The sequence below is a fragment of the Aethalodelphis obliquidens genome, unplaced genomic scaffold, assembly GCF_003676395.1.
Source record: "Aethalodelphis obliquidens isolate GAN/ISIS:26980383/991018 unplaced genomic scaffold, ASM367639v1 scaffold11, whole genome shotgun sequence".
Classification (NCBI taxonomy): domain Eukaryota; kingdom Metazoa; phylum Chordata; class Mammalia; order Artiodactyla; family Delphinidae; genus Aethalodelphis; species Aethalodelphis obliquidens.
Window position 1 is genome coordinate 387,536 of NW_020837955.1, and position 27,258 is coordinate 414,793.

Below are 27,258 nucleotides of genomic sequence, written 5' to 3' on the forward strand. Positions count from 1 at the left end.
GACTTTTGTAGACATAGACAAGATTATTTTTAAATGCATATGTGAAGAGAAAAGCTAAAACACTTTTTTTTTTTTGTGGTACTCCGGACGCGCAGGCTCAGCGGCCATGGCTCACGGGCCCAGCCGCTCCGTGGCATGTGGGATCTTCCCGGACCGGGGCACGAACCCGCGTACCCTGCATCGGCAGGCGGACTCCCAACCACTGCGCCACCAGGGAAGCCCTTGACAAGAATCTTGTTAAGCTTGTGTATTAATTAGGGAATAATAGACATTTTTACTTTGTTGACTCTTCCAGTCCATGAATGCAGGTATGCATCTTAATTTATTAGTTTATTCTCTAATTTCTTTCATGAGCATTTTATAGTTTTCAGCATAAAAGGTCTTTGTTACATTTACACCTAAGTATGCCGTATTTTTTCATGATTGTAAATGGTGTTGTATTTTTAATTTCCGTGTCCTTGTTTTCATTGTTTGTATTAGAAGTATGACTAATTTTTGTATGTTTATCTTGTATACTACAACTTTGCTGAATTCACTTATTCTGCGAGTATTTTTTGTAGATTCCTTGGGACTTTCTGTGTCATCTGAAAATAGGTACAGTTTTCTTTCTTTCTAAGCTGCATGCCTTTTGTTTCTTTTCTTGCCTTACTGCATTGGCTAGAACTTCCAGCACTATGTTGTAAATAAGAGTTGCCTTTTTCCCAGTCTTAGGGGCAAAGCAATTGTTTTCTTATCATTAAGTATAATATTAGGTGTAGGGTTTTTTTTTTGTAGGTGCTGTTTTTCAAGTTAAGGATGTTCTTTTTTATTCCTATTTTTCTGAGAGTTTCTTTTCTTAAATCGTGAATGGGTGTTGAATTCTGTCATACGCTTTTTCTTTGTTCATTGGAATCATATGATTTTATTCATTAGTCTCAACATAGTAGATTACATTGATTACTTTCCTTTTTTAAAAAAAATTTTATTGGAGTATAGTTGATTTACAATGTTGTGTTACTTTCTGCTGTACAGCAAAGTGAGTCAGTTATACATATACATATATCCACTCTTTTTTAGATTCTTTGTCCATATAGGTCATTACAGAGTACTGAGTAGAGTTCCCTGTGATATACAGTAGGTCCTTATTAGTTATTTATTTTATATATTATAGTGTGTATATGTCAGTCCCAATCTCCCAATTTATCCCTCCCCCGATTAATTTTCAAAAATTGAAAATAATCTTATATCCTTGGAATAAGCCTCACTTGGTCATGGTTTATAATTCCTTTTATATTTGCTGAATTCTGTTTGCTAATATTTTAAGGATTCTTTTTTCTGTTTAGAGAACTTCCTGTAGCCGTTTCACCCTTTGGGGGTACATCTACTGGTACACAGTCTCTTAGTTTACTTTTGTCTCAAATGTCTTGATTTCCCCTTCCTTTTTGAAGCATTCTTTTTTTTGTATATAAGGTTCTGAGTTGACAGTTCTTTTCTTTCAGTCCTTGAAAGGTGTTGTGTCTTTCCTTCTGGCCTCCCTGATTTTTCATGAAATATTTGCTGCCATTTAAATGATGTTTCCCCTGTAGGTAAGGTGTTATTTCTCTCTCACTGCTTTCAAGATATATATGTTTTTCTTTAGTTTTCAGAAGTTTGACTGTTCCATATCTTGCTGAGGATTTCTTTGAGTTTATCGTGTTTGAGGTTTGCTCAGAATCTTGAGTCTGTAAATACATCTTTTGCCAAATTTGGGAATCTTCAGCCATTATTTCAAGTACTTTTTCAGCTCAGCTCTCTCCGATGACATGAATGTTAAATCTTTAGTTATAGACCCACAGGTGCCTGAGGCTCTGTTCATTTTTCTTTTTCAGTTTATTTTTCTCTTTGACATTCAGATTGGGTAGTTTCTATTGGTCTGTCTTCTGGTTCACCGTTTTTTTCTGTCCCCACCATTCTGGTGAGCCCATCTCTTGGTTTTTGTATTTTGGTAATTGTATTTTTCAGTTCTGAAATTTCCTTTTAGCTCTTCTTTATACCTTTGCCGAGACTTTTTTTTTTTTTTTTTTTTGCGTTACGCGGGCCTCTCACTGTTGTGGCCTCTCCTGTTGCGGAGCACAGGCTCCGGACGCGCAGGCTCAGCGGCCATGGCTCACGGGCCCAGCCGCTCCGTGGCATGTGGGATCTTCCCGGACCGAGGCACGAATCCGTGTCCCCTGCATCAGCAGGCGGACTCTCAACCACTGCACCACCAGGGAAGCCCCGAGACTTTTTTTTTTTTTTAACCATGACACAGCAGTGGTGGGGATGAAAGTCCCAGCTACCTACTCAGCCTCCTTTGATAGCGTCCTGATGGGGATGTTGGGATGCTTTGTTACATCTTGGTGAGAGAAGATGTCTAGTCTACCCTTGGTCTTTGCTGGCATGGGTAGGGGTGTGGCCACAGGTTTTTTCCTGTGGTATTTGGCTGGAGTAGGGTGATTGTTGTCTACTTTTTTTTTTTTTTTTTTTGTCTTTCTAGGCTGACCCTTTCCTACTCCTTTGGTTATTAGAAAGAGCAGGCTTTTCTTGGGGCTTTTTTGTTTGTTTGTTTACACTTCTTGGTGTTTCTGGATTTACCAATTCTTCAGCACCAAGTTTGGATTATATGAGGCAAAAAGAAAACCCAGGAAATTGAACACCATGTCTTTCCTTGAATCCTGAGGTCCCTAGCTGGTATGCCTCCTCCTTTCTGCCTTTCAGAGTCTTGTATTATCTTTACTTACAATGTGCAGAGTTTTTACTTGTCCTTAGTGGAAAAATAGGGAAAAGTACATTAACTTCCCAGAAGTGTAAGCTTCTTCTTTCTAAAAAATCCTTTTATTATCATTTTAATAGAGTCTTGGTGGAAGAGGAACTAAACCTAAGTATTCAGTCCACACCTTTATTACTTCTTAATATTTTATTTCATTTGTATGAATTAGGCAGATTGAATATGTTATTTGCTCAGTGCTTGTATTGTTCATGGCACACAATCACGTGGAAGAGCCTTTGGAAATAATTGAGAGCATGAAGCTTTGCTTGGCTAAGGTTTCTCAAAAAGCTCCAAGCCATAATCAGTTCCTTCTGTGTTGCTCCCAGAAAGATTAGTTTGCTTCTTGGTGAATTTCTTTAGGGTAGTTGATGTAGAAGATGATACCTTAATACTTAAGCTAATTTTTAAGTTTAAATGACCTTTTATTTTATGCCAGGAGGCTACATACTGTAAATCTTTAAATTTAACTTGATTTGTTAAAAATTAATTTAAATATGTTCTCAGGAAAGATATCTTTATATTAGATTATATCAAAGCATTAAAAATTTAAAGAATCACTGAAAGTCTTAAGTTTGTTAATTCAGTTGTGATAGTGTTAGGAATGTTCTAGTGCTTACCCAGATTGCATAGCAGTTAAGGATATGGCTCTGGAGCCAGCTTCAGTGCTTAATGATGACCTTGGGCTGGGTTTCTTCATCCATAAAGTGTGGATGATCACAGTTACACTACTTCATAAAGTGATTGTGATGATGTGAGTTGCTTTTAACTTATTAAAACTAAAAATATTTTTCTATGTTATCATAAAACTTTAAAAATGTCAATTCTATTAGTAACAGCATCTAATACAACTTGAGATTAGACTTAAGAGTTAGGAAACCTGAGTTCCACCCCCAGCTTTCCTGAATAGCTGCTTGACTTTTGCCAAGCAGCCTTGCTTCATCCCTTTCTGCCTTATTTTACTCATTTATAAAAGTACGGTTGAGTTTGAACTGGTTGATCTCTAAGATTCCTTCTCTTTCTTCCATTCATTTTTTGTCTCACTGAATCATAATTGAGCTAGTTATAACACAGTTCATGAGGAGAACACATTTTACAACCAGGAGAAGAAAAAGGATTCGGGTGGGGAGGGCAGGATAATTTTACAGAAACTTTTAAGTGCTGATATATTGAGAATAATTAAGTTTGTTTCACGCAATTCTAATCGAGGGCAAAACTAATGCCTGTGGATGGAAGGGTGGCGCTCTTGGAAAATCATCACTGGATGCTAAAACGTGTGGGTGAATGTTCGATGAGGAACAGGATAAGGTGGCTCATCGAAATGGGCCACCTTAAGTGCTGGATGCTTCCTAACACTGAAAGGACAAAAATCAAGGTCAGACTGACAAATGATAGAGTCAGGTCGAGGTTATTTAATTCTCAGCCAGGGATGGTGCTGGATGACTTCTCTAACTTTCTGGCCTCCCATGGGTAGAAATCATGACATGATGAAGTTGTTAAAATAATCAAGAAAAAACATATTGTAATGTGGCACAGAGGTCACTAACTTTAACTGAATTATAATAATGACAATTCATATAATAAATTCCTTTTTATTTGCAGTTTGTTTTTGGTTGAAGTGCAGACTGAGTACATTTTGTTCTCAGTTTTGAAAATGTTGCTTCTCTTAACTCTTACGTGGTTTTTGATGATTCATGTGGGGAAAGGAGCACTATTACTTTCTTCTTTTTGAATGACCTTTGATTTTTTTTAATGTCTTTGTTGGAGTATAATTGCTTTACAATGTTGTGTTAGTTTCTGCTGTATAACACAGTGAATCAGCTATACATATACATGTATCCCCACATCTCTTCCTCCTGTGTCTGCCTCCCACCCTCCCTATCCCACCCCTCTAGGTGGTCACAAAGCACAGAGCTGATCTCCCTGTGCTATGCAGCTGTTTCCCACTAGCTATCTGTTTTACATTTGGTAGTGTATATATGTCCATGCCACTCTCTCACTTCGTCCCAGCTTACTCTTCCCCCTCCCCGTGTCCTCAAGTCCATTCTCTACGTCTGCATCTTTATTCCTGTCCTGCCCCTAGGATCTTCAGAACCATTTTTATTTTTAGATTCCATATATATGTGTTAGCATACGGTATTTGAATGCTTGCCACTTTTCTTTTAAGCTAAGCTGGGAACTGTGAGTTTGGGTTCTTAGGTCCTTGAGATATGCAGCTAAATTTGTCATCAACTATGTGGGTGCATTGCCAACTTCTCTGGAGATGTTTACCAGTCTGGGCAATTTTGATAGTATTATCTTCTTACAGTTTCTGCTGTGAGGCAGTCTTTGAAGAAATATATGATATGTGGCAGAGCAAGCCGTTGGGGAGAAAAAGGTATTCTTATTACTTTTATTAAATTATAATGTTCTTGTTCCCAGCTCCTGCGGTAGAATTTTGGTCCAAAGGAACAACTATCTCATCCTGCCTTAGCATCTGGTTGAGGAGGGTGTGTGTGTGTGTGTGTGTGTGTGTGTGTGTGTGTGTGTGTGTGTGTTTATTTCCTAAAATACCTCAGGTCTCCTTTACGCACTCTGTGTCCTGGTCTGCAGCGCTGCTGACATTTGTGTGTGGGTAGTTTGTCGTGGGAGCTGTCTGGTGCAGTTTAGAATGTTTAGCAGCTTTCTTGGCCTCTTCACACTAGATGCCAGTAGCCTCCCGACAGTTCTGGCAACGAGAAATACCTCTAAGACATTGCCAAAAGTCCCCTGGGGGGCAAAATCACCCTGGTTGAAAACCACTGACTTATGAATGCCTCTCAGCCAGCCCCCTGCCACAGTTGTGGCCATCCTACTCCCATCTGGTTTCTCCATGTTGCCAGCCTTGGTCACAGCCTCTTCCTCCTAATTGTGCTCTGCTCAGGTAATTAGGTGGAAAGTTGCCAAGTGGAAGGTGGAATCAGTGGGGACTAGGGCTGGAGTCAGGTGTGGCCCTGGGTAGTGGCTGAGCACTGCAACATGCAGATGGGTGTGTTTTTTGGTGGCAGCTAATGATTAGACTTAAAAACAAATGTTCTTTGACATGAAACTGAGCTGACAATGACACCGGTGGTCCTAGCGTACAACACTAATCAGGTATGTGATGTCTTCATGTTGTCTGAAGCCTGCCTTGGGAGTCTGGAGTTTCAAAAGAAAGCTCTTTTCTCCTCAATGTTTTTATTTGAAAGAAGCAAAGAAAAGAGAAACTGCATCTTGGTGAACTTCCTTATTCAATTTAGATTTCATTTTTGAGGTGACTTTAGTAGCTAGAGTCAATAATTTTTTTACGTGTACGAAATGAGGTGGAGGAATTTGTAAATATGAAGCATCAAGTGTTTAATGAGTGCATCTGGGGATGGTGCCACGACCTCAAGAAATGCTCAGAGTGCTGAGGGAGTGAGACAAGGTAATTGCAAGTGATACCACCATGTAAGGAATGGTGGCTCTGTCTTGGGTGGGGGCAGGTGGTGAGGGGTGGGCAAGGAGAGATCTCATAGATAAACTCGAGACTGGAACAGGTGTTCACAGTCCTTGTTTTATTCATTTTCAAACAATCAATTTTCATTATTAGTGCTTTTTTCTAGGCTTTACTGATTGTTTTTTATCTAATCAAGGTCATCCTGAATGCCCATTTTTATAAGTTTTATTCTCTTAACATTCATTGCATGACATTTTCGATTTTTAGCAACTCTTAAGGACTGCATGTTATGGTTATATCCCAATTTATTTAACCATTTCCCTGTTGCTTAACATATAGCTTATTTTAAAGAACTTTGCTACTGTAAATATCCTTTGATGAGTAACTTTGGGCATACGTTTGAATCCACAGTTCAGATGATTTCTTTTTTTTTTTTTTTTTTTCCTTGCGGTACACGGGCCTCTCACTGTTGTGGCCTCTCCCGTTGCGGAGCACAGGCTCCGGATGTGCAGGCTCAGCGGCCATGGCTCAGGGGCCCAGCTGCTCCGCGGCACGTGGGATCTTCCCAGACCGGAGCACGAACCCGTGTCCCCTGCATCGGCAGGCGGACTCCCAACCACTGCGCCACCAGGGAAGCCCCAGATGATTTCTTTAGGACAGTGTCATGAACCTGGGTGAAGTGGTATGGATATTTTTAAAGCTCTTGGCTTATATTGGTGAACTGCATTGCTGAAAGTTCCTAATTAACATTCCCACTAGCAGGGTGTTGAGTGGCCATTTTAGGGCATTCTTGCCAATGTTGAGTGTTTTAAAAAAGAAAATAACTGACTTAACAGGTGGAAGACATCTCATTGTTATCTTCCTTTGCCTGTTTAAATTATTAATGAAGTTTATTTTTTGTTTTTACTGTTTTTCTTTTTCCTTTAAAAGTACATTAGCCTCTTTTGCGAATTGGCTGTACATGTTGTTTTCCCATTAATCTTTTGGGGTGTTACTCCTTTTCTTCTGATTCCTTTATAAAATTTATTTATATGTTGAAGGAAGTGACCTTTTCTGTCGTGTTTGGCGAAACACTGTTCCAATTTTATGATTACGTCTTTTGCTTTATGTGTGACTTTTAATTTTGATATGATTTCAAATTTAGAGAAGGAGTGTAAGAGTACAAAGAGTTACCATATATCCTTTACTAAGATTCACCAATTGTTATAAATTTACCCCATTAGCTTTATCACTCTCTCTCTATGCATATATAAATGCATTTTTTTCTGATTCATTTGAGTCTACGTTGTGTATACCCTAAGACCTGGGGCATTCTGCTATATGAGCATAGTAAAATTTAATAATACAGTACTGTTGTCTAACTCACAGTTCATATTGCATTTTCAACAGTTGTCCCTATAATGTCCTTTATTGCTCTTGTGTTTTCTCTGTCCAGTGTCCAATCCAGAATCATGCTGAATTTGGTTGTCATGTTTATTTAGTCTCTTTTGATTTGGAATAGTTCCTCAACCTGTCTTTGTCATTCTTGATATTAACATTTTTGAAGACTGTAGACCAGTTTTTTGGGTTTTTTTTCCTAGAATGTCCCTCAATTTACATTTGTCTGAAGTTTCCGCATGGTTAGAGTCAGGTTATACATTGTAGATGGAGTAACACAAAAGTGATTTTTATTGTTCTCAGTGCAAGACAGTTTAGAGCCACCTGACGTTAGTTTGTTCCAGTATTGGTGATAACTTTGGACCCTTGGAGAAGTTGATATTTGCCAGATTTCTCTACTGCCAAGATACAGATTTTCCCTTTGAAGTTAATAACTATTAACACTATATAAATATCCTGTTCCTCATCGAATATTCACCCACACGTTTTAGCATCCAGTGATGATTTTCCAACTCCATACTTCCTTCTGTATTTATTAGTTGGTGTTCTGCTGTAAAGAAGAGCTCCACACCCGTTTATTTATTTAATTATTTATTTGAATTATTCATAGATCTGTTCTTATTTAGTGGCCTATGATTCATTACTCTAATTATTTTGATAATTGTCCCAGACTTAGTCAGTGTGAATCCTTTCAAGCTGGCTTCTGTCTCCTTTTTATATGTCACCATAATTCTTTGAACATTTTTTTGCTTTCTGGTGCAACAAGGTGCTCTGGGCTCATTTTATGTGCCTCAGCCCTCAAATCAGCTTTTCTCCAGGGAGCCTTGTTCCTGTTAGTGGGGAACAAGATCTGGGTGCATGTTGGGTACAACTAGCGTGTCATTACTTCTACTCCCTTTCTGTGGACAGAGCTAAGATATGTTTGTGTGTGTATGTAAGACACATATGCACATGTACAGATATATCTGCATTTTTTACTTATATATTTTAAAAACTGTGATTTTGTATTGATACTACTAATGTTAATCCAACACCACGGGGAGACATTCTGGTGTCCCTCCTTATGTTGAATTTTGTCATGTGCTTTTGCATCTTGCTTACACACAGGGTGTAAAGATATTCTCCTATGTTTATTTCTAGGAGTTTTATAGTTTTGGCTTTTAGGTTAAAATTAAGAGGTACAAACTTTCAATTGCGAAATAAATGACTCACAGGTATGAAATATACAGTGTGGGGAATATAATCAATAATTATATAATATCTTTGTGTGGTGACAGATGACAGCTACACTTATCATGGTGATCATTTTGAAATGTATAGAAATATTGAATCACTATGTTGGGTACCAGGAACCAACATAGGGTTGTAGGTCAATTATACTTCAAAAACAAGCTCATAGAAAAACTCATAGAAAACAAACTCATAGAAAAAGAGATGAGATTTGTTGCTATTGGAGGCGGGGGCGGGGGGAAATTGGATGAAGATAGTCAAAAGGTACAAACACTCATGTATAAGATAAATAAGTACTAGGGATGTGATGTACAACATGATAAATACAATTAACACTCCTCTGTGTTATATATGAAAGTTGTTAAGAGAGTAAATCCTAAGAGTTCTCATCACACGGGAAAAATATATTTTTCTATTTCTTTAATGTTGTTATCTGTGTGAGATGGTGGATGTTCACTAAACTTATTGTGGTCATCATTTTATGATGTATGTAAGTCAAATCATTATGTTGTACACCTTAAACTTACACAGTGCTGTATGTCAATTATATCTCAATAAGACTGGAAGGAAAAAATAGATGTGTGTACTGAACTAAACTTTTGAAGCTTACTGTCTCATGAAAATTTGCTGCTTTGAAACTGGCTTGGAAAAATAACATATTAAAAATAAAAGTCAGAGCATGGAACTTTTTCTGTTTTGAAGTCAGAAGACTGTTCTTCAAAATAAATGCATCAGAAAATTTAAAAAAAGATCTATGATCCATCTCAAATTATTTTTTGTTCATGATGTCAGATTAGGGGTTAAAGTTTATCTTTTTTTCTACATGGATATCCAGTTGCTCTAGCACTATTTGTTGAAAAGGATTTCCATTCCTCATTGAATTGCTTTGGTGCCTCTTTTGAAAGTCGGTTGACCATGTAAGTGTGAGTCTATTCCTGGACTCTCTGTTGTGATATGTTTGTCTGTCCTTAGGCCAGGACCATACTTTGATGATTACTGTGGCTTTATAGTAAGTCTTGAAGTGTAAGTCCTTCAACTTATTTTTTTTGAAAATTGTTTTGGCTGTTTTAGATCCTTCGCATTTTCCTACACATTTTAGAATCAAATGGCCAATTTCTGCAAAAACATCTGGTAGGAATATGAATAGAATTCTCATTTGGGCAGAATCAACATCTTTATAGTAGAGAATTTTCCAAATTACAAACAAGGTGTATGTCTCTGTGCAGTTAGATATTTAATTTCTCTCAGCAGTGTTTTGTAGGTTTCAGTATATGAGATATGCGTGTCTTTCATTAAGATTATTCATAATTAATCTTCTCTTTGACATTAAGATAAATTTTTAAAATTTCACTTTTCATTTTGTTGCTATTATGTAGAAATACATTTGGATTTTGTGAAATGACCTTGCATCCTGCAGCCTTGCTAAATTGACTTAGATTAATCTGGCTAGACTAATTTAGATTTCCTAGAAATTTCTATGTTAGTAATTATGTACTCTGTGAAAAGAAACAGTTTTATACCTTCCTTTCCAATTTTTAGGCCTTATGTTTCTTTTCCTTGCAATATTACACTGGCTAGGACCTTCTGTCCAGTTGTTGAATATGAGTGGTAAGAGTGGGCATTCTTGTCTTGCTGCCAATCAAGTGGGGAGGGCCTCAAGATTTCACTATTAAGTATGTTATTTGCTGTAGATTTGTATGATTGAGGAAATTTCTCTGTTTCTAGTGTGCTGAGGGTTTTTATTTTTTAGGCTCAGAATGGATGTTGATTTTTGGCAAGTGCTTTTGTTGCATCTGTTATTATGTTACATGACACTGACTTTGAGATGTTAATCCAACTTTATATTCCTGGGATAAACCCCACTTGGTCATGATATATTACTCTTTTTTAAGTTGCCAGTTTTTCTGTTAGTTCGCCAAGGATGTTTTCGTCTGGGTTCATGAACTATGTTCATGATTTGTAGTTTTTTGTAATTTTTTTTGATTTTGTTTATAGGTTTATGCAGAGCATCTAAAATGAGCTGGGAATTGTTCTCTTCCTTATTGTTTGATAGAATTCACCAGTGAAACCATCTGAGCTTTGAGTTTTCTTTTCCCAGAAGGGTATACTAACCAGTTCAATTTGTTTAATAGATATATGGCTATTCAGGTTTTTTAAATTTCAACTTGTGTCAGTTGTGGAAAGTTGTGTTTCTCTTTTTCCATCCTCTTTACTTTAGACCTGTGTCTTTATATTCAAAGTGTATCTCTTGTAGGGTATGGTTGGGTCTTGGTTTTTGTGTTTTTTGTTTTTCTTTCTCCCCATTCTGACAAGCTCTACTTTTTAATTGGAATATTTAGTCCTTTTATATGTAATATATTGAATACTTACTGATACACAGTTGATTCTCATTATTCATGGATTATATATCTGCAAATTTGCCTACTCACTAAAACTTAATTCTGATCCTAATGTCAGTGCTCACAATGCTCTTAAGGTCATTCATGGACATGCACAGAACAGTGAGATTTTGAGTCATCTAGTATGCAGGCTCCCAACTGAGGTTGAAAAGTCAAACTCTGCCTTCTCGTTTCATTTCTCATACTGTAAACATGTGTCCTTTTTGTGATCTATTCAGTGCCATGTTTTTCACATTTTTGTGCTTTTTTGTGTATTATATCACTGTTTAAAACTACCCCTAAGCATAGTGCTGAGGTGCTGTCTAGTGTTCCTAAGTAAAGAAGGCTGTAATGTGCCTTACATAGAAAATAGGCATGTTATTAGATAAACCTCCTTCAGGCAGGAGTTAAAGTGCTGTTGGTCATGAGTTCAGTGTTAATGGATGGACAAAATATATTTGCTAAATAAGGTGTCTTTAAACAGAAACAAACATAAAACAACGGTATGTATTGATGGTTGACTAAAGTGTTGTGACCAGAGGCTCCCAGGAACCTAACCTTTTATTTCCCCTAGGAGCAATGGTTCTGTATTCACTAATTCCATGCTCGTGGCAACTTTATAGAACATAACTGTGCACATTGAGAACTGGCTGTAGTTAGGTTTAGATCTTTCTTTTTTTCTTTATGTTACTCTTTTATTCCATTACTCTATTGACTTTTATCGTGTTCCATTTAATAACTTTTTTTTAGTGGTTGCATTTGCAATTGCAGCATGCATCCTTAACTTATTTCCAGTCTTTCCTACTCTTAGAGTTAATATTTTACCGATTCTTTTAAAAAAGAAGCACCTTGCAACAATATAATTCCATTCCCATCACGTTCATTGTGCTATTGTTTTCATATATTTTACATAACCCTTCATTGTACCCTAATGTTACACTTCCTGCATTAAACAGCCGGCAATTGTACCCTAATGTTACACTTCCTGCATTAAACAGCCGGCACCTTCTAAAGAAATTGAGGAGAAAATGATAGTTCTTCTTTTACCCGCATATTTTCCATCTCTGGTACCCTTCATTTCTTTTTGTAGATTCTAGTTTTTATCAGGTGTCATTTGCTGGGAATGAATTTCCTGAGTTTTTGTTTATCTGGACATCTTTATTTTGCTTAATTTTTGGAGAATATTTTTGCTGCATATGGAATTCTTTCAGCATTATAGATGTCATTTCATTGCTTTTTGGCTTCTTTTTTCTGACAGAAAGTGGTCATTCATATTGTTGTTACTGTTATTGTTGTCATTGTTATTATTTCTAGGTGCTTTCAAGATTTCTCTCTTCAATTTTGGTTTTCAGCAGTTTATGATGCTCAGGTGCAGTTCTGTTTATATTGATCCTACTTACGGTTCACTGAGTTTCTTGGATTTATAAGTCAGTGTTTTTCATCAGATTTGGGAGGTTTTTGGCTATTGTACCTTCAAATACTTTTTCTGCTCCAATTTCACTCTCTTCCCCATCTATATCTCCAATTATATATATGTTACACTGCTTGGTATTATCTCACAGGTTTGTGAGAGTGTGTTCATTCTTCTACAATCTTTTTTTTCCTCTGTTTTTCAGCCTGGATAATTTATATTGGTCTGTTTTCCAGTTCTCTAACTCTTTCATCATCTCCAATCTACTATTAAGATCATCCATTAAGTTTTCATTCTTTTCAGTTCTAGGATTTCTGTTTAGTTCTGTTTCATAATTTTCATTCCTCAGTTGAGATTTCCATTCATTAAGACCATGTTTTCTCAACTTTGTCTCACAGTGGGTAACAGATGAAATGGGCCTATTTATTATTATTAGAGCTATTCCTGTTTTCTTTTGATTAATACTTAATATTTTTAATCCTTTCATTTTCAACTTTTTGTGTTATTATTCATTGCATATGTCTTAAGCAGTATATAACTGGAGCTGTTTATATTTTATAAAATAATCTTATAATCTGTCTTTTACTTGGCAATTTTAATTAATTTATGTATATTATGATTATTGATGTATTTGCAGTGATGCCTGTTCATTTTCTTTGTATTTTCTGTTTGTACTTTTCTGTGCCCCTTTTTTCTCTTTTCTTGTTTGTTCTCCTTTAAAGAAAATAAGGTTTTTGCAGTTATTTTTTTCTTATGATGCATTTCCTCTGTATTAATTTGGGAGTTTTTTCATGGTTTATTCTTGAAATACTACCATAGACTTCTTTTTTAATTATTATTTTTTTAATTTTAGTGAGTTTTTTTTATACAGCAGGTTCTTATTAGTTATCTATTTTATACATATTAGTGTATAGATGTCAATCCCAATCTCCCAATTCATCCCACCCCCCCACCCCACTCCCCAACCCCCACTTCCCCCCTTGGTGTCCATACATTTGTTCTCTACATCTGTGTCTCTGTTTCTGCCTTGCAAACTGGTTCATCTGTACCATTTTTCTAGATTCCACATATATGAATTAATATACGATATTTGTTTTTCTCTTTCTGACTTTCTTCACTCTGTATGACAGTCTCTAGGTCCATCCACGTCTCTACAAATGATCCAATTTTGTTCCTTTTTATGGCTGAGTAATATTCCGTTGTATATATGTACCACATCTTCTTTATCCATTCGTCTGTCGATGGACATTTAGGTTGCTTCCATGACCTGGCTATTGTAAATAGTGCTACAGTGAATATTGGGGTGCATGTGTCTTTTTGAATTATGGTTTTCTCTGGGTATATGCCCAGTAATGGGATTGCTGGGTCATATACCATAGACTTTTAAGTTAACAAAACTGAAAGTTATCAATATCTTAATTGCCCTCCAAGAAATACAAATACTTAAAAATATTTTAACTCTAGTGACCACTCCTCCCTCACTTAAACATTTTGGTTTTTCAGATTTCAATTTTTCTTTTTTTTTTTTTTTTTTGCGGTATGCGGGCCTCTCACTGTGTGGCCTCTCCCATTGCGGAGCACAGGCTCCAGACGCGCAGGCTCAGCAGCCATGGCTCACGGACCCAGCCGCTCCGCGGCATGTGGGATCCTCCCTGACCGGGGCACGAACCCGTGTCCCCTGCATCGGCAGGCGGACTCTCAACCACTGCGCCACCAGGGAAGCCCCCAGATTTCAATTTTTTTCTTGTTTAAACCCACGAATTGCAAGCTAATATTATTTTTAGCATGAAAATTGTTTGTTTACATTTATTTACTTCCATGTTTACCAGTACTTGTATATCATTTCTTCTGTCATCTCGGATCTCATTTTTGAGATTTTTTTACTTTTCTGTGACATAATTTTTCAGAGTGTCTTTATTGAAAGAATGCTGGCAATAAACTCTCTCTGCTACTTTTTATTCTTTATTTCATCTTCATTCTTAAAGTATAGTTTTGCTGGACATACAATACTAGATGACAGCTACATTTTCTCTGTATTTTGAAGATAATATTCTACTGTCTTCTGGCTTTTGTTGTTACTGGTGAGAATTCTCTAGTCAAATCTAATTGTAATCTGTTCTTTTTCTCTTTGGCTGTTTTGAAATCTTTTCTTTGGCTTTATTTTGCAGTTTACTACAATGTGTCTAGGTGTTCAGTTCTTTTTGTTTATACTAGTTGGTATACATTGTGTTTCTTGAATCTTGATCCAAATTTTTTGTCCATTTTTGAAAATTCTCAGCTCTTATCTCTTCAAATACTGTTTCTGTTATTGGTTATTTCTGCTGATTGTCACTCTTAGAGATATGTTTCTTCGTGTATATGGTAAATTTTGATCTGAGCTTTGTTTTTTTTTTTCAGACTTAATCTGTGAGAGTCCACAGGACCTCAGTTGAAGATGGTTTCCTCATGAGGCCATTTGAATATGAATTCTGCCAGGAAATAGGGTGCACTTTTGTCCTGGATAACATTATCCACTTTTCAGAGTACCAGTACTTAAGTACTCATTACAGGCACATTTTATTCACCTGGCCTTGTGAGGGGAAAGGGGTTCTAGTAATTTCTTGATTGGCTTATCTGTTATCCTCCTGGTTCTAACTTTACCTTCACTCCTCAGTCCTTCTGGAGCTATCCAATGTTGTCAATTCCTCAGCCTTTTGCAGGAGTTCTACAGTGTCATTATCACCCATGCCACTCTCAGTTTTGTGACTAACAGCTGGCTTCCTGTGCTTCCAAATCCTTGAACTTTCATTGTGCTACAGAGTCTTTTTGAGAAGTGTCTTTAACTCTATTTACAACTCCCTTGTTATATGCAGTGTAGTGTGAATGACAGATACCATGTTCTCCAAGCCACATTGTGTTCTCATGCTCTATGGCTTTCTTTGGATTAAACTCAGGCTGTTGCTTTAGAATGAATCGTGCCCTTCCCCCTGTCCCCCCACCTTTTTGAGAGTTCCCAGACTTTTTTGTAAACTGGCCTTTAGCAGGACTGACCCTGCCCGTAACCCCAGTCATGTGCAAAATCTCTCTTATCTTTCTTTCCTGGAGTGGTCCCAGTGCAGGCTCAGCTGGGAGTCATGCTTAGGAAGAATAATGTTGTATGTGAGTGATTTTCAAAGTAGTGATTTACTCAGGGTTCATCTTTCTAAAATAAAACCACCAAAGTTAATTGAAACTATAGTAACAGGCAGAAAAGTATCAGTGATACTTTCTCTTATTTGTTAAACACGTATACTATGGTTATTCTTACTAGATTTATTGCTAAATCATTATTATTATTATTATTTTGTAGGCCTGAATTGGCATATTTAACTAAAAGTCTGTGGAATGAGGCTTGGCACCGTGCTTTCCTAACTACCTGATCTAAGGCATCTGTTAGATTGGCACTGTGTACTTACCAGCGGTCTTGCGATCATTATTATGGGGCGGCCAGAGGAGTGGTAAGCCCCTAATGACTGCAGCCACAAAAGGACTACTGCTTCCGTAGTTGGTGCTGCCTCATTTGACCTCCTTTAGCTGTGGGCCTGCCTCTTCTGGCCCCTCACTCCCATTCAGAGTGACTGTGAAGCCACATTCCAGCCCTGTCCTCTGCACAGAGGCTCATATGGATCTTCTGTTCATAGTCATACTTCTGACCTCTCTCATTTCCTTTAAGGACTTTTTTTTTTTAATCTGCTGTTATTGTGCTGGTGATCCATAAAGTTTATTGTGAAAAGAATTATACTTTAAAAGCTGTTGTGGTAGCTAGAGACACATATAGGGTAAAATAGGCAATGGGTAGGAAGTGTTAAGAATAAGCATCTTTTATTTGCTATTGACTTATTTTTTTCTTCCAGTTTTATTGAGATATGATTGACATACAGCACTGTATAAGTTTAAGGTATACAGCAAAATGATTGACCTACATACATCGTGAAATGATTACTACAGTAAGTTTGGTGAATTTACTGCATTTTTTGTTTAATGGATATAGAGTTTCAGTTTTGCAAATTGAAAACGCTCTGGAGATCTTTTCCCAACAATGTGAATATATTTAACACTACTGAACTGTACATCTAAAAATGGCTAATTTGATAAATTTTGTTACGTGTTTTTTACTACAATAAAAAAAGTGAGCATCTTTTGTGGGATATGCATTTAAAAGGTTAAGGGCAGGGTTTTGGATTTTTTTACCTTATTTATTTGTACTTGGTTCTATTTTCTCATCCTTTACCACAACTTGAATTAACAGATTAGAGTTATTGGAGGGTTTACTAGAGCAGAGGAGATGTACAGCAAACTGAAATTTATTCATTTAACATTTATTGAGCAGCTCCTATGTAGCAGGCTCTGTGCTTTTAGTTTATAGTTCAGAGAAGTAAGGGGTATGTGCCGCAGAGGAGAGACAAGTGAAAGAGTACAAGTATTGCCACTTATGCTGAAAGAATTGTAGAAGGGGAAAGTTATGCATACCATGAACATTTTGTCAGTAACTTAAAGCATATAGATATACAGTCATTCATCAAATTTTCAAAACCTAACTATGGAATATTTCAGTTATATACAAAAGTAGAGGAATAATATGATGAGCTACTGTTTGTCCATCCCCCAGCTGGACAGCCTCTTTTGTTTCCTTGTATTCCTTCTCCCACTGCATATTTCAAGCAAATTCTAGTTATCATATAATTTTATCTAAATATTTCAGTACTTTCACTGAAAGGTAAGGGCTGTTTTCTTAGAATTGACCATAGAACTGCTGTCACTCCAAAGTTATTTCATACTATTTTTTTTTCAGTTGATTTGTTTGAATCAGGATCTGATCATAGTCCATCCATACATTACATTCAGTTGATGTGTTTTCTTAAAATTATCTTTTAATCTATAGCTTCCCCTTATTTATCTTCTTTGTTCTTGAAATGTGTCTGCTGAATAAATCTTGTCATTTATCTTGTAGAACTGCCCATACTGTGAACTTTGCTGAATGCATCCCAGTGGTGTCATTTAACATGTTCATCCTCCTACCCCCCGTTAGTTTTAGAGATTTAAGTTCTTTTTTTCTTTTTTGCAAGTATGTTTCATAAACAGTGGTTTCCAACAGCACATAATGTCTGATTGTTGTTTTTTCTTTGTGATATCAGTGGCCACTTATAATTTGCATTATTTAATTGGGGTTTGCACGATGTTGCTGTTCTAGTTTCATCATTCCCTCTTCATTTATTAGCTTTTAGTTTACTTCCATAGAGAAGTTTCTCTTTATCAACTATTTGGTTACCTGGAGGTACAGTTCATACAGGGAAAACAGGTTAAATGACTGATTCTTTTCCTTTGTTTATAACTCTTGGAAGGACCTTAATATCTCCAAAGATGGCCAAATGATTTTTTTCTTTATTTTTAAAAATATTGTTAGGAACACATGAATTTTACACATTTGGTTATTTTTTAATAATCAAAAATTTTTTAAAAATAAATTTATGTATTTATTTATTTTTGGCTGCATTTGGTCTTTGTTGTTGGGTCTTAGTTGCTGCGCACGGGCTTTCTCCAATTGCGGTGAGTGGGGGCTACTCTTCATTGTGGTGCGTGGGTTATTTTTTTTCATTGCGTGGCTTCTCTTGTTGCAGAGCTTGGGCTCTAGGTGCGCAGGCTTCAGAAGTTGTGGCACGCGGGCTCTGTAGTTGTGGCTCACGGGCTCTAGAGCGCAGGCTCAGTAGTTGTGGTGCATGGGCTTAGTTGCTCCGCGGCATGTGGGATCTTCCTGGACCAGGGCTCAAACCTGTGTCCCCTGCATTGGCAGGCAGATTCTCAACCACTGCACCACCAGGGAAGTCCCTCAAGTTGTTTTCTTATGGATGATCAAGTTGTCCCTTCTTTGGCCAGTGAGAGCACCTTCAGGTTGGCTCCTGGGTCCTTTTGATATGAATGCCTTTGATAGCTTCTTGCTTCCTGGTGTGACAAGATGTCCATGCTCATCAACTCTGGAATAAGCCCTTTCTTCAATGAGCTGTGGTTCCTTTTAATGGGAAGTTGTATTTAGAGACTGCAGTTTGGATACCACAGGTCAGTTGTTGCTTCTAGGCTTTCAGAGAAAGTACTTCATGAGTTTCATACTGATTTTTCAAACTTAAATTTAGAAATAGAGGATTCTACTGAACTTATTTGATTTCATATTTGCTGAAAATCTTGGTCCATAATAATATTGATACTTATTGATAATAAGTAATGGTACTTATTTATCAGTATTATACTAACAATATGATTACTGAAAACCATTTAAGAATTCAAAAACATTTTCTCCCATCCTTTTTATTCTTAGGATAGTTTCTTCTAGGGATGTACTGTGAAATTGTGTTTTACATTATTTGAAATAATTCCTTTTTGCTTGGTTACACCAGCAGTTCAATAAATATTTAGCTTTGTTTCATTCGCTTTTGAATTTCAGGGATTAAAATTTTTTTTTGATTTTGTTGTTGTTGTTAATAATTATGGAAAACATGTAGATGGTCCCAGAGCCAAGTCTGCAGAACAAGGCAGAATCAAAACGTCTAGCTTCGATCCTTGTCCCCTCCGGTCTATGCCTCTCTCTCCCACACTCCATTTGAAATATATAAGCAAGTGTGTGTGCACGAATGCACACATGTACACATTTGTTTTTGCCTCCCAACACCGTCTTAGATGAATGGCAGCACACTGTATATGATTTTCTTTCCTTGCTTTTTACTCCTTCTGCTGTTTCCTGGAGATCACTCACCACAAGTATGTAGAGACATTCTTTATGCCTTTTTGCAGCTATATCATATTCCACTGTGTGAATGTGCTGTAGTTTATTCAACCAGTCCCATATTAATAGACATTTTGGTTGTCTTTAATCTCTTGCTATTACAGATGGTACTGTATTTAATACCTGGTACGTCTGTATTTTTTTTAATTTTGCCACCCTATAGGAGGATTTCAATTTTAATATTATATTAATTTGCACACAGGTGGTAGAATGTAAAAATTTTAGGTTTACTGTTTGTTCTGTGATCCTGAAATCTATTCTTTTTAGTTTTCTTCCTCTAGGTAGCACTTTCCAGTGACAAAAACTATAGTTAGAAAAACATGTTTCAGTCAGTCATCAAAATAGTAACCCAAGACCTAATTTAAAAGTGATATAAGTGTAAATCAGGAAACAGTTGTTTTTGAAGTTAACTGTCGCTTCTCAGAGATTTTTACCTCATTATAAATCCCTTCTCTTTGAGAAGACACATAACATATCTGAACCAAAGAAATGGACAGGCATCTATTTTCATAGGGATAAGAAAGCCAGCATGACCTGCAGACACTGAAATAGCTCATCTAATGTTTTCTGAGCACCTATAAATACCAGGCCCCTACAGGGAAACAGGAAATTTTAGAAGTGGACTGATGCTATCCATTCCCTTCCTAAAATATATTAGCTAATGCTCAGAACATACAGAATGGTCTCATTTAGTAAGCTACTCTCAGCAATATGTACATGTCTGCTCCCACCAGCTGAGTTATGAGCATATAAAAAATCTGTTTATACCTGCTAAAGTAACCAGATTAGGCCCAAGATGGAGTCGCTCATGCTAAACCCCATGTCAGGAAACCAAAACTTCACTAAATTTCTGCACTTGACTCTCCCAGAAAAGGAAGGCCTAGGGCAACCAATCAGCATTGCCTGCTCAACACAAGTTACCCTACCTGGCTCCAAGGCTTCCCTTTGCTCCACATAAGGGAAGTAACCTGCTTTAACCAATCAGCAAATGCCCAGTATAGCTTCCTTGTTCCTGCTCACTTTGGTTTATAAAAGTCTCTCGCTTAGTTCATCGGAGCTCCTTTCTGCTAGACGAGGTGCTGCCCAATTTGTGAATCATTGAATGAAAGCCTAATAGATCAGTAAATTGTCTGTGGAAATTTTTCTTTTAACATACCCAAACCTGTTTATGTTGGCTGTACTTGTTATTGCAATTGTATAATTTAATTTAACACTATGTAAACTAATCACAAATGAGCGAAAATGTGGCTGCAAAAATAAGAAGTTACTATTTCCATAAAAAATAAGTTGAATACTTTGGAAATTATCCATACAGGCATATTATTTTCCTTAAAAATTTTTGACAGATTGGTTATAAGTAAAACAATTACAAAAGACCAGGAAAAAACACTCTAAAAGACTATAATTCTGTGCTCAGCTTGCTTCAAAAGTTTCCGAAGTCTCAATCTACTTTAAAGAAATTGAAACTGGAAAATACAGAAGTTACTGTATGGATATAGCTAATACAAGAACAATGATCTAGAACTCCAGTCAGTGGACCCATACTCAAAGAAAAGACTCCAAACTTTGGTCAAAAGACTGGTCTCCTGAATTCCCCACTACCAGCAGAATAATCCATCAGCAGCAGTAATTTTGCATCTGGATGCTTCCTGAATGCAAGTTATTCTACTTAAAATTGAAATCCCCCATAGGGTGGCAAAATTAAAACAAACAAACAAACATACATACCAGGTATTAGATACAGTACTATCTGTAATAACAAGAGACTAAAGACAACCAAAATGTCTATTAATATGGGACTGGTTGAATAAACTACAGCACATTCACACAGTGGAATATGATATAGCTGCAAAAAGGCATAAAGAATGTCTCTATATACTTGGGGTGAATGATCTCCAGGAAGCAACAGGAAGAGTAAAAAGCAAGGAAAGAAAATCATATACAATGTGCTGCCATTCATCTAAGATGGTGTTGGGAGGCAGAAACAAATGTGTACATGTGTGCATTCGTGCACACACTTGCTTATATATTTTAAATGGAGTGTGGGAGAGAGAGGCATAGACTGGAGGGGGCAAGGATCAAAGCTAGACTTTCTGATTGTGCCTTGTTCTGCAGACTTGGCTCTGGGACCATTTTCCTCTGGGGCCAATGTTGCTTTCTTTCTTTCAACTTATGGGTTGTTATGCATTACCATGCAAATCACAGTAATTGGGGCCGAAAGGTTAGGAAACTGGAAGGATTCAAGGTTTAGTCATAAAGAAACACCAGTTAGGGCTTCCCTGGTGGCACAGTGGTTAAGAATCTGCCTGCCATTGCAGGGGACACAGATTCGATCCCTGGTCCCGGAAGATCCCACATGCTGCGGAGCAGCTAAGCCTGTGCGCCACAACTACTGAGCCTGTGCTCTAGAGCCAGTGAGCCACAACTACTGAGCCCACGAGCCACAACTACTGAAGCCCGTGCGCCTAGAGCCTGTGCTCTGCAACAAGAGAAGCCACCGCAACGAAGAGTAGCCCCCGCTCGCTGCAACTGGAGAAGGCCCGCGCGCAGCATCAAAGACCCATTGCAACCAAAAATAAATAAATTAATAAATAAATTAATTATATATTAAAAAAACCACCAGTTAACATTTTAGAAGTATTTCACCCCTGCTCTATACAAAACATTGTAGGGAATACTAAAGAAATATATTATAATCCAGAATACTATAAGGAATGCTAAAAAATATGTAATGGTCCAGAGAGAATTCAGCCTTTTAAGTAGGCCAAGCTTTATACACTGTAGGGAATAATCTATAACTAGATAGTATTTTGTGTTAGGGTTCTCCAAAGAAACAGAAGCAATAGTATATACATAGGCAGATGGATAGAGAGAGATTTTTATTGATTGATTTTAAGAAGTTGGCTCATGCAATTGTAGAGACTGCTAAGTCCAAAAACTGCAGGGTAGGCTGGCAGGCTGGGGACCCAGAGAAGAGTTGAATCTGGAGTTTGAGACCACAGGTCTGCTGGCAGACACCCTCTTCTTCCAGGGGAGGTCAAGGTTTTTTTTGTTGTTTGTTTGTTTTGTTAAGGCCTTCAGATGATTAGATGAGCCCTACCCACATTATGGAGGGTAATCTCCTTTACACAAAGTCTGCTGATGTAATTGTTAATCATATCTAAAAATATACCTTCACAGAAACCTCTAGAATAATGTTTGACCAAGTATCTGGGTACTGTGGCCTATTCAAGTTGACACATAAAATTAGCCAACACATATACTGAAGGACTGTTTTGTGTATAATTAAATGTTAAACTGTAAAGAATGTTGGGTATGTGTTGTGGGTGGTAAGGTAGGGGTGGGGGAGCTTGTTTTGGTGTTTCTTTGCTCACAGAGGAGATAAGCTTTGGGATGTGCTCTGAAGGCCAGGGAGTTTTTGCCCTGGTGTGCAGAGTGTGAACAGCATCCCAAGAGGGGGTGGATCAGAATGAACAAGGGTAGAGTTGACCGTGGCATGGGCAGGGGTCTTCGGGAAGATTTGTCCTGACTGGACAGATACTTCTTGGATGGTGAGGCAAGCCCCTCTCTGGTTTCTCTACTTTACTGCATTAAGTAGAGAAGATGCTTGCTCCAGCCTGGGATGACAGCTGGCTGGTGCAGGGCTGTCTGTACCACCAGCATTGTGTGCTACGTTATAGAGTGTGATATGATGAGAATTCTTGCAGGAAACATTTCAAATAAAATATAGCTGCCTTAGGTTTTTCTGTTATAAAATATGGTCAGAATTCTTTCTTCTGTCAATTTAATGAATTTGCTTCCAAAGATCTATATGTTTCATATGTTTGTGAAGAAACATGAGATCTTCAAATGATGTGAATTGCTGCCAGTAGTAATTCTAGTCTTTAAGCCTTGAAATATTTTTGGATCCATTATTTTGAAGTAGAAATATAGCCCAGTAACTTTTCCCTCCACATTTCAAATTAAAGAACATAATTGGGACTTCCCTGGTGGCGCAGTGGTTGAGAATCCGCCTGCCAGTGCAGGAGACACAAGTTCGAGTCCTGGTCTGGGAAGGTCTCACATGCCACGGAGCGACTAAGCCTGTGTGCCACAACTACTGAGCCTTCGCTCTAGAGCCCGCGAGCCACAACTACTGAGCCTGTGTGCCACAACTACTGAAGCCCACGCGCCCAGAGCCTGTGCTCTGCAACAAGAGAAGCCACCGCAGTGAGAAGCCCGCACACCGCAACAAAGAGTAGCCCCTGCTCACTGTGACTAGAGAAAGCCAGTGTGCAGCAATGAAGACCCAATGCAGCCAAAAATAAATAAAAAGATAATAAATAAATGTATTTAAAAAAGAGAACATTATTTTTAGTTGTAATAGATGTAAAAACACTTTATAATAAAAATTCTACTAATAAAAATAATTATTATCAGAGAGAAAAATAGCAAAAACAATTTATGGTAAATTGGTACATAGTAGCCCCCAGTGAACCACCTCCCCATGCCTCTGCCCCTTTGCAATGTGGGTCTGCTTGTTCCTCCCATCAAATGGTAGAGTCTGTTTCCATACCCTCGGTACTGGGCTTTGCCATGTGGCTTGAACTGGCTAGTGGGGCATCAGCAGACATGATGCAGGCAGAAGCACCATGTGTAGTGGGCCAGCTCTCTTGGTATGCTGCTTCCATTATGTGAAGAAGGCTGTGAGGAAGGCCACGTGGAAAGGGAGGCCCAGCCTTCCTCACCGAGCCCAATCCCCAGCTCACCTGGGCCCAGTGCAGCAGCACGAGTAAGTCAGGTAAGAGCAGCAGAAGAGCTGCCCAGTCAACCCATGGAACTGTGAGAAATAGGAAATTGTTGCTGCTTAAGCAGCAAAGTTTGGGATAGTTTGTTACCCAGCAGTGGCAAACAGAAACATCCTGTGACTAATGGCAGGGATTTATCCCTGTAATTCTAATTCTGGCTTCATTACTGAACCCTCAAGGATCCCACAGTCCAGTGAAGGAGGCAAAAATGTAAGCAGGTCACTCCATTACGGTGTGGTGAATGTCCAGGAGGGGAGTCTGGGCTGCTGCAGCCTTGACTTTTCCTCCATCCCCCTTTCCTCATCTGTAAAGATCAGATTTTTCTCTGCAAGACAAGCATTAAAGGGCACGTGGAGGAACTGGAGGAAGTAGACTAGTTCTGTACTTCATTGAAGGTATTTTCCATCTCTTAGGTTCGTGAGACTCGCACTTCCCTTTCTCAGAAGTGAAATGCTGAAAGAACCCCAACAAATCTCCTCTTTTCCTTTTGTTAACTACTAGTGTTTTCAGTATTCTTGTATTTGTCCTGAAGAATGCCCGTGGGTATTCCTCCTTAACTTTCTTCAGGTTCAGAATCTTCTGGAAGATTAAGACATCATAGGCCCTTTTCCTTGTAATCATCCCTGGTTCACCTAATTCACACACATAGTGGAGTGGTTCTGCTGAGGTCTCCCTGAGTCAATGGAGAAGTCACAGATGACACACACTGTCTGGAGCTGAGTCCCGCCTGCCCCACGTTTTCTTCTTACTCACTCGCTCTCAGCCTTGGCCTGCTCCTCTCTTACTCTGCTCCTTGAGATTCTCAATTGCACACAGCAGCCTTCAGTCTGCAGCACTCTCCTCTCTCCTGGCCAAGCACTTACATTTGGCTTAGGACTTCCAGCACCAGGCTCCCTCAGTTTTCCTTAGTGGCCCATTCTCCCACTGGGCAGCATTGTTGGACATACCTGGAGTCCACTCTGTCTCTCTTTTTGGCTCCAGCCTTTGAGGTTGCAGGTTAGAAAATTACCTTGAATAATCTACTGGAGTAGTTTAAAGACACAGCTTTAGTTTTATATAGTTATAATAGTTTAAGGTTATGTTATTATATATGTAATTTATAATTTATAATAGTTTAAGAATATGGACTATAATTTTAAAATGCAATATTTTTCTGTGGCTTGTGATATAAATTTGCAAGTCAACTCGAAATGATAAAGTTAAATATTTGGTATAAGTTGGACCGAGCTATTTCAGGCACATCTTACTGCCTTGAAATATCTAAAATTATTATTTTTGTCAAATTTTTAGCATGTATACCCATTTGGTCAAATGTCCCTCCATGTAGACAAAATTGCAGCAGAAAGCATGTTACTATTTAATACTTCAAATGCGGATTTCGTGTTATTGTTTATATCCATGGTGATCATAATAAATCTTTACCATAACAAAGCCAGCAAGCAACACACCAGGATTTATCTTTTTCTTTCCAACAGCTATGCTACAGTGAAATGAAAAAAAACCTACATATTTTAGATTCACCTTGTAAGTCACCACAGGCTACTATATATTTAGTAAAATATGGCTAAGAAACCTTAGGCAAGTTGCTTAACTTCTCTAAGCCATGTGTGAATTGGAGATAAGACAGTTCCTCTACCCTCTGGTACTGCTGTGAGAATCAAATGAGATAATGCATGTAAAACACTTACGATTTTCAGATGCTTTCATCTGTTGTGTTTTTCCTCCAGCATTACTATTCAGAGATGGTATTTCTGTACTTCTCAGTTTGTTTCTCTTGCTTTATCACTTTTAAACTGTTTATACTTTGGATTTCATTTTCTAGTTATCCTCAGCGTTGCTTATTTGTTATTTTTTATGTAACATTGATCTTACTCTTTATTACCGCTAGTCATACTCTAAAGTATCCTAGGGGATTTTAAAACTAACAGAATCTTTTTTCTGTTTCTGAGTAAATTTGTTTAGTCTTTGGGATATGTTTGTGTATTTTATGATTTTTTTCTTCACTTTTGGTAATTGCACACACATATTCTGGTAGTTACTGCTTTATTCTGTTGCATTTAAATTTTTAAATTCATTTTGATATTTTTTTAATAAGCTCATTGTTCTTGTAGCTCATAGTGTTAATAGACCAAGTCAAACAAAGCTTTGTCTCAGACTGTTTTTTAGTGGGTGGCATATGGAGATCTTGTGGTGTTACTCTACCATCTTCCCTAAAATTCTCAGAACTCTGAACTTTAATTTTGGTCTTAATTTCAGTAAAGAGTGGGAGTAGGGTAAGTTTGATACTTTAAGGTTTGTGCCTTGATACCTATTGGTCTAGTGAGGGCAAGACAGTGGCCAGATGTGAGTTGCTTGTGAGAGAGCTTTCTTCCCTGGTTGAGTGAAGGGAAAAGGCTATGAGGTGATACCGTTAGTGTGATAGCATGTTTTATGCCCCTCTTTGACTCTGTAGATATGTCCTTATTAACTTGCTACTTGTTCTTCATTGGATTTTTTTTTTCTTCATTGGATTTTTGACTCAAAGATTGAAGTTACTTATCTGTAACTTATGAAACTTAAGTTTTCCTCTGTCTTAAAAGAGCTTTTATCAGCAATTCTTAACAACTTATAATTGTGGCCTTTTAGAATTATTCTTAAAAATACTTGGATTGCATTTTGAATTCCATTACAATTTTGGACTTAGTCTGATGTGGTCAATCTGCTGCAGATATTTAAAGATCAGTTGTTTCTTCCCATTTGAGATGAATTGTAAAGGGATGAAAAATACCGAATTTTTGTTTGTGTTGTCTAAATTTCCACTATGCTACTTAATCAGCCTTTGAGACAGTGAACAGTATTGGTTATAGTTTGAGTTACAAGTGAAATTCCCAGCTAGTTCTGGCTCCTGTCTGAGAAAGATTGGTTCAGTCAGTATTTACTGAATGGATTTTATGTGATTGCATTGGGCTAGAGAGTGCTGATACAGGGTGAGCAAAATGAGATAGGATCTCTGCCTTTAGGGAGCTTACAGCCTAAACGTCATTAATTAAAGAATTAATTTAATTAATGAGAACATCATTAATTAAATAATTCAATAAGTGTA

General features: G+C 37.6%; 1 protein-coding gene across 12 annotated transcripts in view; it reads left to right on the forward strand.

Annotated features, from left to right (window-relative positions):
• MARCHF8 (membrane associated ring-CH-type finger 8) overlaps positions 1 to 27,258 on the forward strand; it is a 111,788-nt gene that overhangs the window by 9,321 nt on the left and 75,209 nt on the right. For 2 of the 12 annotated variants that reach the window (XM_027111825.1, XM_027111823.1), the window contains exon 2: positions 5,073 to 5,141. The exons of 8 other annotated variants lie outside the window; for them this stretch is intronic. The gene's annotated coding sequence lies outside the window, so the exon portion shown is untranslated. Of the gene's footprint in view, positions 1 to 5,072; positions 5,142 to 6,787; positions 6,883 to 16,536; positions 16,562 to 27,258 lie in introns of those variants that run through there. 2 more of the 12 variants (XM_027111827.1, XM_027111829.1) reach the window with 2 other exon arrangements.